The sequence below is a fragment of the Phyllobates terribilis genome, unplaced genomic scaffold, assembly GCF_046119375.1.
Source record: "Phyllobates terribilis strain yellow unplaced genomic scaffold, ASM4611937v1 Scaffold_25__1_contigs__length_18738178, whole genome shotgun sequence".
In the NCBI taxonomy this organism is placed as follows: domain Eukaryota; kingdom Metazoa; phylum Chordata; class Amphibia; order Anura; family Dendrobatidae; genus Phyllobates; species Phyllobates terribilis.
The window spans coordinates 14,157,213-14,170,455 of record NW_027362785.1 but is presented as its reverse complement, the minus strand read 5'-3'; the positions used below and the strand labels follow the sequence as shown (position 1 = coordinate 14,170,455).

Sequence of the window (13,243 nt, the reverse complement as noted above, 5' to 3'; positions counted from 1 at the left end):
CTGCAATCCCTGGAAGATGTGGTAGCATTTGCCGAAAGCCGTGGGTATTTATAGTAAACAAACCTACATTTCAGTTAGAAAACATACCGCTGACCTCTGTAGGACAGACCCAGGCGCCAACAGACTGTTTGCCCCCATGCTACATGCCCCCTGTGGAGTCATATTCACATATGATGGACGAGCCTGTCCCTGAACAGTCTGCACACAATTTTGAGGGAGCCCCATGCCCCGAGTCGGACCCCATTGAGGCCACGGATGGCAGCACACAAAACATTCAGTCTAGGCAATGGAGAAACGAAAGCTCCCTGGCTAGAACGGCCGCCGGCTTGTATATGCGTCACTCAGTGAATAGCCCCATGTAGAAGAGCTTCCGCACATATTTGACAGTAACCCGTGGGATCCCTAATTGTAACCAGGAGGTATCGAATGTTGCGCGGTTTCTTTTCTTTATCAACCCAAGATTTATAACTCTGGAGTACTTAACCAAACCCACAAAAGTGAATGATTTTTTTAAAAAACTCAGCAGCCTCAAACAATCGAACCAGACCTCCCTCAAAATACTGAAGCACATTCGGCGATTCACCACCTATCAGATGAGGGGCACACAACTGAGCATAGAGAATCCTCAGCTATACCGGGCGTGTGAGGTGTTTATGAGCTTTACGGAGGACCTGCGTAAGACGTTGTACAGGGGAGTCTGCCAAGACTCAGTGAGCAAGAGGTACCCAATATTCTGAGAGATTTTTACCAAACATCGGCTGTTGGGTAAAAAAGTGCTATAACTGTATTTCACCCAACAGGTACGATACGCTGATGAAGCCCTCCAAGACACCGAATGACTGCCAGAAAATACTGGACGAAGCAAGACCTACATTTCTAGCGAGCATAGAGAATGTCCAGGACGGGGGATCAGAAGAGGACCGAAGGGAAGTTATTCTGTACCTCCAGGCCCTTCTGATTCTAAGACACCTCCAAAGGCCAGGTGTTGTTCGCAATTTGACCGTAAGTAGTGTTAGTCTGCATGGGCAGCGGTCATTGCGGAACCTTCACAATCATCTCCCTTCTTTTTACACCTTAGGTTTCAGAGTGGAACGGGAGGACCTATCACATGTACCGCGGTGTTCGAAAGACGATTGTCGGTGTAAAAACACACAAGTGTGCATCCACTTAAGTAGCATCGTTCGTGCTTTCAGAGGAATAACATTCGGTAAGGTTTCTACAAGCCAGGGGACCCGGGCTACCCGACTCCACATGGGGTTGAAACCCCTCTGTTGTCCCCATGCAAAACTCGTTTGAGGTATACCCTCTGGCTCGAGATTAAGTTTTTTTTTCTTTTTCAGTGGTTCAAAGTCTATGCAGAACATATCAGACCTGTCATTGCTGCTGGCCAAGAAATCGCAAACTTTTTTCTGACGTGTACCGGGAAGGTCGTAATGAACCCATCCGCTGCTCTCCGGCGTTATCATGAAAGGTGGGGGAAGAATATCCAGTGTAAATTATCATATGCAGCTACAGGCACTGATTGTTTTTCCTCCACAGCTACAGCCTTCCACATGTCACCAGCCATTTTGTACGACGTGTATGTGAAACGTGGACTCTCTCACGATATTCCGATTCCGAAAAACACTTATTCGCACGATATCTGGTCCACACAAATGGTATGGCTGAGAAAGTTTACCAGGAGAAAGCACTTGTGGATATGTGTCGTGCCCATGAATTGGTAATAAATTCGGGGCAGGCTGTTGGAGACGACAGCCAGGCTGATGGAGCCGAAAGGCTGGCTGATGGAGACGACAGCCAGGTTGATGGAGACGACAGGCGGGCTGATGGATAAGACAGCCAGGCTGATGGAGCCAACAGGCTGGCTGATGGAGACGACAGCCAGGTTGATGGAGACGACAGGCAGGCTGATGGATATGACAGCCAGGCTGATGGAGCCGACAGGCTGGCTGATGGAGACGACAGCCAGGTTGATGAAGACGACAGGCTGGCTGATGGAGACGACAGCCAGGTTGATGGAGACGACAGGCGGACTGATGGAGACGACAGTCAGCCACCTGTATTGGCTTCCCCCAGTCATTCAGAGAACCAGCAAGCAGACAATATGGAAATCATGAGGCCGATAGCGAAGCCTATTGAGAGGCTTGGCTTAAACACCTTTCGGCTCATCCCAATTAGGTGCACCAAACCAGTGTAAAACTGAGAAAAATTACAACCAATAATAAAGTCATTCAAATGTTCGTCTGCACTTTTATTCCAACCGTAGAATACACGGCCTACCACCGTCCACGGGCTGGGGCCACTATTAGAAGGACTCGGGCCCCCGAGCGACGCCGAGGTGGTCCGGTCTCCCGTATGCCACATTTCCCGATGCCCGCCGGACGGACAGGGATTCAGCACTGGGCTCTTCCCTCTTCACTCGCTGTTACTGAGGGAATCCTGGTTAGTTTATTTTCCTCCGCTTATTAATATGCTTAAATTCAGCGGGTCGCCACGTCTGATCTGAGGTCTTTAGTCTGGTCTGCGAGCGTGCCCTACCACGCCGCCCCAGGCGGCTACCCCCCAACCCCTGGAAGCTCCGGAGGCAGCCCTGTGTCTCCACAGACAGCCTCACGGCATGCTCCGGGTCGGGGCGGAGGGTAACCGGGCGGGTGGGTCTACCCTTTGGGGGGACGTAAGGGAGAGAGAGAGAGAGAGGGCGTCGGGGTGCGAAGCCTCGGGCCTCCCTCTGAAAATCCCTTGCGACGGGACCCCAGCTGCGCCACGGAGGCGATCGACGGAGGGGTGACCCTCAGACAGGCATAGCCCCGGGAGAAACCCGGGGCCGCAAGGTGCGTTCGAAGTGTCGATGATCAATGTGTCCTGCAATTCACACTAATTCTCGCAGCTAGCTGCGTTCTTCATCGACGCGCGAGCCGAGTGATCCACCGTTAAGAGTCACGCTTCTGGGTCCGGGAGCTCTGGGGCGCCCGGTTTTTCAGTACGTCGGCCGGCAACAGAGGGGGTGCATCGGGGATTTTTCTTGGCCCTGTTGCCCCGGGTGCTCGGCCTCCGCCGTCCCTCCCTCCGGTGGGGAGGGGAACAACGGAGGGCTCGAGAGTTCTCGACCTACCCCCCGGTCCCGCAACCCCGGGGAGAGGGGTATAGGGGCGCACGGGCGAACGGTACCCGGGACGGCCTTTCATGTGGGTTTTTTCCTGGGCGGGGGGAACATGGCAGAATCCCCCCGAGAGGCCAGGCGTCCGTCGGTACGACGGAGCAAGAGGGGCTCCACACACCCTCCCGTCGTCGTCGTCCGCACGGCGATAACCCTCGCTGGACCGTCGCCGCCCCTCCGCGTGCGGGTAGCTCAGGCAGAGCGGAAGTATCCCAGCCGCACACCCCCTTCGGGCAGGGGGAGGCAGTCGGGGAAATCGGCTTCCAGCTCCGCGCCTCCTCGGTTCGGTCATCGCTGCCTTAATGATCCTTCTGCAGGTTCACCTACAGAAACCTTGTTACGACTTTTACTTCCTCTAGATAGTCAAGTTCAATCGTCTTCTCGCCTCTCCGCCAGGGTCTTGGCGGACCCCGGCAGGGCCAATCCAAGGACCTCACTAAACCATCCAATCGGTAGTAGCGACGGGCGGTGTGTACAAAGGGCAGGGACTTAATCAACGCGAGCTTATGACCCTCACTTACTGGGAATTCCTCGTTCACGGGGAAGAATTGCAATCCCCGATCCCCATCACGAGCGGGGTTCAGCAGGTTACCCGCACCTGTCGGTGAAGGGTAGACACACGCTGGTCCGTTCAGTGTAGCGCGCGTGCAGCCCCGGACATCTAAGGGCATCACAGATCTGTTATTGCTCGATCTCGCGTGGCTGAGCGCCACTTGTCCCTCTAAGAAGCTGGACGCGGACCACGGGGGGTCGCGTAGCTAGTTAGCATGCCGGAGTCTCGTTCGTTATCGGAATTAACCAGACAAATCGCTCCACCAACTAAGAACACCCATGCACCACCACCCACAGAATCGAGAAAGAGCTTTCAATCTGTCAATCCTTTCCATGTCCGGGCCGGGTGAGGTTTCCCGTGTTGAGTCAAATTAAGCCGCAGGCTCCACTCCTGGTGGTGCCCTTCCGTCAATCATAACTGATTTAATGAGCCATTCGCAGTTTCACTGTACCGTCAGTGTGTACTTACACGTGCATGGCTTAATCTTTGAGACAAGCATATGCTACTGGCAGGATCAACCAGGTAGCCCCCCATCACGACTGGACCGCGTCGAGGTTCGGGAGAGGAGAGGCCTGCGGGTACTCCCTACCTCTTGGCCCTCGTTCCTTCTCCCGTTCTCCATATAACCCCTCGGCTCTGGGGTTTCCACTCTCCCTCTCTCGCTCTCTCTCTCTCCTTCTCCCTGCCGAGCCGCCTGGGAGGACGAGGGTCGAGGGGGAAAGGCGACGGTCGGGCTGGGGCACACCGCACGGTGAGAACCCCCTTCGCCTGCCTCCACACCTCTGTCGTCCTCCCCACTGACGTAGGGGCTCGGGAAAAGACTGGAAATCGCGAAGCTCGGCAGTGGCGCGGAGACGCCACCCACCGCCGCCGCTATCGCCACCGCCGCGGAGGCCGCCCTTTCGGACACGAGGGGCGGCGCGGGCCTCCGCTGGCCGTGTACGCCTCTGGAAGAAAAGGGCCGCCCTCGGAGATAGTTGTGCTTCCCCGCACAGGGAGCGATTCGGACGACGGGCCCCCACGCCTTGGTGGGTGGGCACCATGCCGTTCGCACGTGCGGGTCGTCGGACCGCTGCCTTCGCTTGGGTCGGGTAAAACTCCCCACGGCTAGGCCACCTCCACGGACGGGAGGCGAGGCCGGCTTGCGCGCCCAAAGATAGGTGTCGAAAGCCCAGGGGTAGAGGAGGAAGGGGACCGCTCACCTTAAGCCGGCGCAGGCTCCAAAGCCCGGGCCGAGCGAACGGCGCCACCTCCCCACCCGGGAGCACTGCGCCAGATCGATCGGAGGAAGAGCAGGGGTGCGTGGAGGGACTTGCCCAAGTACGGAGTCTGCAAACCCCTGTCGTCGGGAGATAAGTGCCCACGAGTCCTGGAAGCGCGACTCGGGTACAGGCACCCTTGCACGGTGAGAACCCCCTTCGTCTGCCTCCACACCTCTGTCGTCCTCCACACTGACATAGGGATCCGGGAAAAGACTGGAAAGCGTGAAGCTCGGCAGTGGCGCGGAGACGCCACCCACCACAGCTGCTGTCGCCACCGCCGCGGAGGCCGCCCTTTCGGACACGAGGGCCGGCGCGGGCCTCCGCTGGCCGTGTACGCATCTGGAAGAAAAGGGCCGCCCTCGGAGATAGTTGTGCTTCCCCGCACAGGGAGCGATTCGGACGACGGGCCCCCACGCCTTGGTGGGTGGGCACCATGCTGCTCGCACGTGCGGGTCGTCGGACCGCTGCCTTCGCTTGGGTCGGGTAAAACTCCCCACGGCTCGGCCACCTCCACGGACGGGAGGCGAGGCCGGCGTGCGCGCCCTAAGATAGGTGTCGAAAGCCCGGGGGTAGAGGAGGAAGGGGACCGCTCACCTTAAGCTGGCGCGGGCTCCAAAGCCCGGGCCGAGCGAGCGGCGCCACCTCCCCACCCGGGAGCGCTGCGCCAGATCGATCGGAGGAAGAGCAGGGGTGCGTGGAGGGACTTGCCCAAGTACGGAGGCTGCAAACCCCTGTCGTCGGGAGAAACGTGCTCACGAGTCCTGGAAGCGCGATTCGGGTACAGGCGCCCTTGCACGGTGAGAACCCCCTTCGCCTGCCTCCACACCTCTGTCGTCCTCCCCACTGACATAGGGATCCTGGAAAAGACTGGAAAGCGCGAAGCTCGGCAGTGGCGCGGAGACACCACCCACCACCGCTGCTGTTGCCACCGCCGCGGAGGCCGCCCTTTCGGACACAAGGGGCGGCGTGGGCCTCCGCTGGCCGTGTACGCATCTGGAAGAAAAGGGCCGCCCTCAGAGATAGTTGTGCTTCCCCGCACAGGGAGCGATTCGGACGACGGGCCCCCATGCCTTGGTGGGTGGGCACCATGCCGTTCGCACGTGCGGGTCGTCGGACCGCTGCCTTCGCTTGGGTCGGGTAAAACTCTCCACGGCTCGGCCACCTCCACAGACTTGAGGCGAGGCCGGCGTGCGTGCCCAAAGATAGGTGTCGAAAGCCCGGGGGTAGAGGAGGAAGGGGACCGCTCACCTTAAGCCGGCGCGGGCTCCAAAGCCCGGGCCGAGCGAGCGGCGCCACCTCCCCACCCGGGAGCACTGCGCCAGATCGATCGGAGGAAGAGCAGGGGTGCGTGGAGGGACTTGCCCAAGTACGGAGGCTGCAAACCCCTGTCGTCGGGAGATACGTGCCCACGAGTCCTGGAAGCGCGACTCGGGTACAGGTGCCCTTGCACGGTGAGAACCCCCTTCGCCTGCCTCCACACCTCTGTCATCCTCCCCACTGACATAGGTATCCGGGAAAAGACTGGAAAGCGCGAAGATCGGCAGTGGCGCGGAGACGCCACCCACCACCGCCGCTGTCGCCACCGCCGCGGAGGCCGCCCTTTCGGACACGAGGGGCGGCGTGGGCCTCCGCTGGCCGTGTACGCATCTGGAAGAAAAGGGCCGCCCTCAGAGATAGTTGTGCTTCCCCGCACAGGGAGCGATTCGGACGACGGGCCCCCACGCCTTGGTGGGTGGGCACCATGCCGTTCGCACGTGCGGGTCGTCGGACCGCTGCCTTCGCTTGGGTCGGGTAAAACTCCCCACGGCTCAGCCACCTCCACGGACGGGAGGCGTAGCCGGCGTGCGCGCCCAAAGATAGGTGTCGAAAGCCCGGGGGTAGAGGAGGAAGGGTACCGCTCACCTTAAGCCGGCGCGGGCTCCAAAGCCCGGGCCGAGCAAGCGTCGCCACCTCCCCACCCGGGAGCACTGCGCCAGATCGATCGGAGGAAGAGCAGGTGTGCGTGGAGGGACTTGCCCAAGTACGGAGGCTGCAAACCCCTGTCGTCGGGAGATACGTGCCCACGAGTCCTGGAAGCGCGACTCGGGTACAGGCGCCCTTGCACAGTGAGAACCCCCTTCGCCTGCCTCCACATCTCTGTCGTCCTCCCCACTGACATAGGGATCCGGGAAAAGACTGGAAAGCGAGAAGCTGGGCAGTGGCGCGGAGACGCCACCCACCACCGCTGCTGTCGCCACCGCCGCGGAGGCCGCCTTTTCGGACACGAGGGGCGGCGCGGGCCTCCGCTGGCCGTGTACGCATCTGGAAGAAAAGGGCCACCCTCGGAGATAGTTGTGCTTCCCCGCACAGGGAGCGATTCGGAAGACGGGCCCCCACGCCTTGGTGGGTGGGCACCATGCCGTTCGCACGTGCGGGTCGTCGGACCGCTGCCTTCGCTTGGGTCGGGTAAAACTCCCCACGGCTCGGCCACCTCCACGGACGGGAGGCGAGGCTGGCGTGCGCGCCCAAAGATAGGTGTCGAAAGCCCGGGGGTAGAGGAGGAAGGGGACCGCTCACCTTAAGCCGGCGCGGGCTCCAAAGCCCGGGCCGAGCGAGCGGCGCCACCTCCCCACCCGGGAGCGCTGCGCCAGATCGATCTTAGGAAGAGCAGGGGTGCGTGGAGGGACTTGCCCAAGTACGGAGGCTGCAAACCCCTGTCGTCGGGAGATACGTGCCCACGAGTCCTGGAAGCGCGACTCGGGTACAGGCGCCCTTGCAGAGGGGGTACTGGATGTGGAACAGCACTGGGGTCGAAGCCACAAAAGCATCCGCCCTCATGGAGCCTCTCCTCAGCCTATAAATCCAGATTTTAGACTTGAGGCGCCCCCATGTGGAGAACCAGGGCCCGCGGGGGGGGGGTCTGGCCAGGCTCACTTCAACCCAGGAACACCTCTCTGACTTGGAATAGGCGACCAGCAAAAGTCCCCCCAAGCAGCTGCGGAAGCCTGGGTTCAGCCAAGGTGCAGACCTCCAGCCGAACAGGGACTCATAGCCAAAACGCGTACCCAGGTCTACGGAGGTGAAAACCAGCTTAAATGAGTCGAAATGTGTCGGGGCTGAGAGGTACCTCTCTCTCATATATTCTGCCGGTGGTGTGCAAAACTGGGTCTTTGCATGGAGTGTCACCCTATACCCACTTTAGGGACGCATGCCAAAAAGTACCCGATCGCCTGGAACTGTCAGGCGGATTCGGCTCCCTGGAATTTCCTCATTCTGGTTCTTTTTCACTTTTTGTCTCTTTTTCGACATCTAGTGGGCAGGCTGCATTACTGCAACCGGGGACACCTCAAAACACTTGGAACTGGTGAGCGGATTCAATTTACCAACGTTTGGCGGGTCCTGGAAGTCAAAATTGTGACTTCTGAAAAAGACTAAGTATGAAGGACTCATCGGGCGAATCGCTCTGGAACTGAAATCGGATGCGCTCACTCACATTTTCCCCTCTCTGGAAGTCTGACACAAGTTGAAAAATTTTCTAAGTCCGCAAAAAAATTTTTTAAACTTTTTTTCAATTTTCCCCCCGTGGGATATATATTTTACCCACACATTTGGAGCCCTCCTGGGATGCCCTATAACATAGTATTCCCTCATTTAGCGGAAATTTTCACAAAAAATTGAAATTTTCAAAGAGTCAGAAATTTGCCAAAAAAACGACTAAGTATGAAGGACTCATCGGGAGTCGAAATGTGTCGGGGCTGAGAGGTACCTCTCTCTCATATATTCTTCCGGTGGTCTGCAAAACTGAGTATTTGCATGGAGTGTCACCCTATACCCTCTACAGGGACACTTGCAAAAAAGTGTCCCATCGCTTGGTAATGTCACCTGGATTCGGCTCACAAGAATTTCCTCATTCTGGCTCTTTTTCACTTTTTGCCTCTTTGGCAACATCTAGTGGGCAGACTGCATTACTGCAACCGGGGACAGTTTTTCAACTTCTTTTCAATTTTACCCCCGTGGGATATATATTTCACCCACACATTTGGAACTCTCCTGGGATGCCCTCACACATATTATTCCCTCATTTACTTGATATTTTCCCAAAAAAGTGAAATTTTCAAAAAGTCAGAAATTTGGCTGAAAACGACTAAGTGTGAAGGACTCATCGGGCAAATCGCTCTGGAACTGAAATCGGATGCGCTCACTGACATTTCCTACCTCTCTGGAAGTTTCCTGCACACAGATATTTCCCATAAGCTAACCTCGCAAACCAAATGTCTGAAAATGAGGTTCCTCTCATATAGCGCAATAGAACAACCGTATATGAGATAGGTTAGGGTTAGGGTTAGGGTTAGGGGTTAGGGGTTAGGGGTTAGGGGTTAGGGGTTAGGGGTTAGGGTTAGGGTTAGGGTTAGGGGTTAGGGGTTAGGGGTTAGGGGTTAGGGGTTAGGGTTAGGGTTAGGGTTAGGGGTTAGGGTTAGGGGGGGGTTAGGGTTAGGGTTAGGGGGGGTTAGGGTTAGGGTTAGGGTTAAGGTTAGGTTTTTTCCGTCAACGCTGCTGATGCTTTTCAACCGTGCAGGTGGCTGCCTTATGGGTGCCTCAACCTCTGTGATGCCGTATAGAAGATACGGACGAATATATCCAGGTTTGAATATTTCCAGCAGCACTACAGGTGATTTGCACCCGTGCGAGCGACTCATCACCTGTTACGCGAGAGCAGTGATTAGCCGCTAGAGCGGAAACTAATCAGCCGAGCGGCTGATGCAGCCTGGATGGGTGCGGCAGAAATTCAGATCACCTCCGCTGCAGATGCAAGGACTTTAAAGCTCAATTTGACTGCGGGAAACGTGTCACTATGAAGCGGTAAGTAGAAGTTATTCGTCGCCCACATATAGGAGAATGTAACCGCCACACCAGCCTGCGGCGGACCCCATGTTGCACGGTTGTAAAACCGCAGTGAACGTTTGTGTTGCTTATTTCCCCACATCCACCAACGTACACCGCTGACTTCCCCCGTGTGCCACAGGGTGACGAGATATCTGTCCACACATCTGAGAAGGGTGTGCATGAGGTCCGAAAGCGTCTCGGAGATAAAAAAAAACTTGGCTATCGCCAAAGATCGACTTAGACTTGTCGCGGCTAAGGGCACAGCTATACTATTCAGCGAGCTCAAGCCTCTGCAATCCCTGGAAGATGTGGTAGCATTTGCCGAAAGCTGTGGGTATTTTATAGTAAACTGTCAGGGTAAAAGAGAATATATATATTTGTAACTTTTATATTCTTGTAACTTTTATACGCTTTTTTGCTAATGTACTAACCACCATTTTGTGTCATATAACAATAAGCTTTCCTTGCTACGTAATTACTCAAATCGAAACTTAAACTAAGACATTTCCAGTGTTGCCAAGACATTTCAGAGAAACGAAACAAGATTATAAGCTGACGGCTGCAATATCTGCCCAGAGACTGAGATAAGGAGATGTGGACCAATCAGGAGTGGCCAGACACTGGACTTTCATGGTTTACCCCGCCCCGGACAACCTCTTTCCCCTCCCATTATGTAGTGTATTTAGATTTGTGCATGTAAAAATAAAGGCAGAACAATGCTGAGGACGTTGACTGTAGTAGTCTTCTGAGCATGCTCTGAGCTTGAACCAGCTTGTTGTCTGACTCATTCTTTGAATGGTTGACCCATGCTCATAGTTTGAATTTGGAGTGACTGGAGGACGAGTGGAATGTCATCACGACCCCCACAAAACAAACCTACATTTCAGTTAGAAAACATACCGCTGACCTCTGTAGGACAGACCCAGGCGCCAACAGACTGTTTGCCCCCATGCTACATGCCCCCTGTGGAGTCATATTCACATATGATGGACGCGCCTGTCCCTGAACAGTCTGCACACAATTTTGAGGGAGCCCCATGCCCCGAGTCGGACCCCATTGAGGCCATGGATGGCAGCACACAAAACATTCAGTCTAGGCAATGGAGAAACGAAAGCTCCCTGGCTAGAACGGCCGCCGGCTTGTATATGCGTCACTCAGTAAATAGCCCCATGTAGAAGAGCTTCCGCACATATTTGACAGTAACCCGTGGGGTCCCTAATTGTAACCAGGAGGTATCGAATGTTGCGCGGTTTCTTTTCTTTATCAACCCAAGATTTATAACTCTGGAGTACTTAACCAAACCAACAAAAGTGAATGATTTTTTTTAAAAAACTCAGCAGCCTCAAACAATCGAACCAGACCTCCCTCAAAATACTGAAGCACATTCGGCGATTCACCACCTATCAGATGAGGGGCACACAACTGAGCATAGAGAATCCTCAGCTATACAGGGCGTGTGAGGTGTTTATGAACTTTACGGAGGACCTGCGTAAGACCTTGTACAGGGGAGTCTGCCAAGACTCAGTGAGCAAGAGGTACCCAATATTCTGAGAGATTTTTACCAAACATCGGCTGTTGGGTAGAAAAGTGCTAAAACTGTATTTCACCCCACAGGTACGATACGCTGATGAAGCCCTCCAAGACACCGAATGACTGCCAGAAAATACTGGACGAAGCAAGACCTACATTTCTAGCGAGCATAGAGAATGTCCAGGACGGGGGATCAGAAGAGGACCGAAGGGAAGTTATTCTGTACCTCCAGGCCCTTCTGATTCTAAGACACCTCCAAAGGCCAGGTGTTGTTCGCAATTTGACCGTAAGTAGTGTTAGTCTGCATGGGCAGCGGTCATTGCGGAACCGTCTCAATCATCTCCCTTCTTTTTACACCTTAGGTTTCAGAGTGGAACGGGAGGACCTATCACATGTACCGCGGTGTTCGAAAGACGATTGTCGGTGTGAAAACACACAAGTGTGCATCCACTCAAGTAGCATCGTTCGTGCTTTCAGAGGAAGAACATTCGGTAAGGTTTCTACAAGCCAGGGGACCCGGGCTACCCGACTCCACATGGGGTTGAAACCCCTCTGTTGTCCCCATGCAAAACTCGTTTGAGGTATACCCTCTGGCTCGAGATTAAGTTTTTTTTTCTTTTTCAGTGGTTCAAAGTCTATGCAGAACATATCAGACCTGTCATTGCTGCTGGCCGAGAAATCGCAAACTTTTTTCTGACGTGTACCGGGAAGGTCGTAATGAACCCATCCGCTGCTCTCCGGCGTTATCATGAAAGGTGGGGGAAGAATATCCAGTGTAAATTATCATATGCAGCTACAGGCACTGATTGTTTTTCCTCCAGAGCTACAGCCTTCCACATGTCACCAGCCATTTTGTACGACGTGTATGTGAAACGTGGACTCTCTCACGATATTCCGATTCCGAAAAACACTTATTCGCACGATATCTGGTCCACACAAATGGTATGGCTGAGAAAGTTTACCAGGAGAAAGCACTTGTGGATATGTGTCATGCCCATGAATTGGTAATAAATTCGGGGCAGGCTGTTGGAGACGACAGCCAGGCTGATGGAGCCGAAAGGCTGGCTGATGGAGACGACAGCCAGGTTGATGGAGACGACAGGCGGGCTGATGGATACGACAGCCAGGCTGATGGAGCCAACAGGCTGGCTGATGGAGACGACAGCCAGGTTGATGGAGACGACAGGCGGGCTGATGGATATGACAGCCAGGCTGATGGAGCCGACAGGCTGGCTGATGGAGACGACAGCCAGGTTGATGAAGACGACAGGCTGGCTGATGGAGACGACAGCCAGGTTGATGGAGACGACAGGCGGACTGATGGAGACGACAGTCAGCCACCTGTATTGGCTTCCCCCAGTCATTCAGAGAACCAGCAAGCAGACAATATGGAAATCATGAGGACGATAGCGAAGCCTATTGAGAGGCTAGGCTTAAACACCTTTCGGCTCATCCCAATTAGGTGCACCAAACCAGTGTAAAACTGAGAAAAATTACAACCAATAATAAAGTCATTCAAATGTTCGTCTGCACTTTTATTCCAACCGTAGAATACACGGCCTACCACCGTCCACGGGCTGGGGCCACTATTAGAAGGACTCGGGCCCCCGAGCGACGCCGAGGTGGTCCGGTCTCCCGTATGCCACATTTCCCGACGCCCGCCGGACGGACAGGGATTCAGCACTGGGCTCTTCCCTCTTCACTCGCCGTTACTGAGGGAATCCTGGTTAGTTTATTTTCCTCCGCTTATTAATATGCTTAAATTCAGCGGGTCGCCACGTCTGATCTGAGGTCTTTAGTCTGGTCTGCGAGCGTGCCCTTCCACGCCGCCCCAGGCGGCTACCCCCCAACCCCTGGAAGCTCCGGAGGCAGCCCTGT

At 55.3% G+C, this 13,243-nt stretch overlaps 1 non-coding gene across 1 annotated transcript; it reads right to left on the bottom strand.

Moving 5' to 3' along the window:
* Nucleotides 1-2,785: 2,785 nt before the first annotated feature.
* LOC141176447 (5.8S ribosomal RNA) lies at nucleotides 2,786-2,939 on the bottom strand. The gene has a single exon (XR_012253145.1). It is a non-coding gene; the product is annotated as a 5.8S ribosomal RNA (ribosomal RNA).
* Between the last annotated feature and the right edge of the window lie 10,304 nt (nucleotides 2,940-13,243).